Genomic DNA, 3,048 nt, shown 5'->3' on the forward strand with positions numbered 1-3,048 from the left:
AGAATCTCTGTGCGTAAGGGTCAAGGCCGGAAAACCATACTGGGTGCCTGTGATCTTCGGGCCCTTAGACGGCACTGCATCACATACAGGCATGCTTCTGTATTGGAAATCACAAAATGGGCTCGGAATATTTCCAGAGAACATTATCTGTGAACACAATTCACTGTGCCATCCGCCGTTGCCAGCTAAAACTCTATAGTTCAAAGAAGAAGCCGTATCGAAACATGATCCAGAAGCGCAGACGTCTTCTCTGGGCCAAAGCTCATTTAAAATGGACTGTGGCAAAGTGGAAAACTGTTCTGTGGTCAGACAAATCAAAATTTGAACTTCTTTATGGAAATCAGGGACGCCGTGTCATTCGGACTAAAGAGGAGAAGGACGACCCAAGTTGTTATCAGCGCTCAGTTCAGAAGCCTGCATCTCTGATGGTATGGGGTTGCATTAGTGTGTGTGGCATGGGCAGCTTACACATCTGGAAAGACACCATCAATGCTGAAAGGTATATCCAGGTTCTAGAGCAACATATGCTCCCATCCAAATGACGTCTCTTTCAGGGAAGACCTTGCGTTTTCCAACATGACAATGCCAAACCACATACTGCATCAATTACAGCATCATGGCTGCGTAGAAGAAGGGTCCGGGTACTGAACTGGCCAGCCTGCAGTCCAGAGCTTTCACCCATAGAAAACATTTGGCGCATCATAAAACGGAAGATACGACAAAAAAGACCTAAGACAGTTGAGCAACTAGAATCCTACATCAGACAAGAATGGGTTAACATTCCTATCCCTAAACTTGAGCAACTTGTCTCCTCAGTCCCCAGACGTTTACAGACTGTTGTAAAGAGAAAAGGGGATGTCTCACAGTGGTAAACATGGCCTTGTCCCAACTTTTTTGAGATGTGTTGCTGTCATGAAATTTAAAATCACCTAATTTTTCTCTTTAAATGATACATTTTCTCAGTTTAAACATTTGATATGTCATCTATGTTCTATTCTGAATAAAATATGGAATTTTGAAACTTCCACATCATTGCATTCCGTTTTTATTTACAATTTGTACTTTGTCCCAACTTTTTTGGAATCAGGGTTGTATATATATATATATATATATATATATATATATATATATATATATATATATATATACACACACATACACACACGGGCGGCACGGTGGTGTAGTGGTTAGCGTAGTGGAGCCTATATATATATATATATATATATATCATCTCATTATCTCTAGCCGCTTTATCTTGTTCTACAGGGTCGCAGGCAAGCTGGAGCCTATCCCAGCTGACTACGGGCAAAAGGCGGGGTACACCCTGGACAAGTCGCCAGGTCATCACAGGGCTGACACATAGACACAGACAACCATTCACACTCACGTTCACACCTACGATCAATTTAGAGCCACCAGTTAACCTAACCTGCATGTCTTTGGACTGTGGGGAAAACCGGAGCACCCGGAGGAAACCCACACGGACAACATGCAAACTCCACACAGAAAGGCCCTCACCGGCCACGGGGCTCGAACCCAAGACCTTCTTGCTGTGAGGTGACAGCGCTAACCACTACACTACCGTGCCGCCCGTGTGTGTGTGTATATATTAGGGTTGCCACATATTTTATATTAGGGTTGCCACCATTCAGAAATGAAAATAAGGGACGCCCACCACGACTCCCATGGGGTGGGGTGCCCGCAGCAGTGGTATGTTTTATTTTGTAGGTGTTTTTAGTAAAGGGGTGATCAAGAAAGCAATTACTCATACTTAAAGCTTGAAATGCTTTATTGCCAATGCTGTAAAAATGTATAATGTACAAGTGGGCAACAATGAACTTTTAAAATATAATCTAAATATATTGAGAACTTAATATCACTGTAAATGTAAGTGCATAACTGTTCTTGGTGTGGGGACTCTCTTATGGCCCTTTTCCACTACCCTTTTTCAGCTCACTTCAGCCCGACACGGCTCGCGTTTCGACTACCAAAAACCAGCACGACTCAGCTCGCTTCAGCCCTGCTTAGCCCCTAAAACTCGCACGGTTTTGGAGTGGGGCTGAAGCGAGCCAAACCGAGCCGAGTAACGCTGGGGGCGTGAGCCGACACTCCCCTGTGCACTGATTGGTGAGGAGGAGTGTCCTCACACGCCCACACACGCCCCGCGAGCACGCTGGGATCTGTAAACACCGCAAACCCGGAAGAAGAATAATTACGAATTACGAGAATTTCTGAAGCCTTATGCGCCTCGCCTCATCTATACGCTCTTGCCAGTATCTGTCCGCGTTGTCGGTGACAACAAGCCACAGCACCAAGACCAGCAACACTAACGACTCCATGTCCTCCATGTTTATTGTTTACTATCCGGGTCGTGAGACTACCGCTTAAAAGCTCACTGATGTCACTGTTTGCGCTGCTTAACGACATCACCTGACGTCCACCCACTTTCGCTAACTCCACCCAATGTGTCCACCCACTTCCAGCCAGCACGGTTCAGCGCGGTTGTAGTCGAAATGCAACCCCAACAGCCCCACTCAGCCCGACTCAGCCCAACTCAGCACGGCACGGCTCAGCCCGACTCAGCCCAACTCAGCACGGCACGGGTCAGCCCGACTAAGCACGGCACGGCTCAGCCCGACTCAGCCGCGTTTGTAGTGGAAAAGCAGCAAAAGTGAACCTTGGGGACATTTTTACTTAGAGAGGAAAAAAGAGAACAAAAACCAACAAAAACACAACAAACAGTTAAAGTAAACCACACTAATAAAATAAAATTTTTAATCTAGGAAATGTATGTATGTATGTATGTATTTATTTATTTGTTACTATTATAATGTGAATGTTGTGTGCTAATAATAATAATGGGGCGGCACGGTGGTGTACTGGTTAGCGCTGTTGCCTCACAGCAAGAAGGTCCGGGTTCGAGCCCCGTGGCCGGCGAGGGCCTTTCTGTGTGGAGTCTGCATGTTCTCCCCGTGTCCGCGTGGGTTTCCTCCGGGTGCTCCGGTTTCCCCCACAGTCCAAAGACATGCAGGTTAGGTTAACTGGTGA

Source organism: Neoarius graeffei, chromosome 21 (genome assembly GCF_027579695.1).
Source record: "Neoarius graeffei isolate fNeoGra1 chromosome 21, fNeoGra1.pri, whole genome shotgun sequence".
Classification (NCBI taxonomy): domain Eukaryota; kingdom Metazoa; phylum Chordata; class Actinopteri; order Siluriformes; family Ariidae; genus Neoarius; species Neoarius graeffei.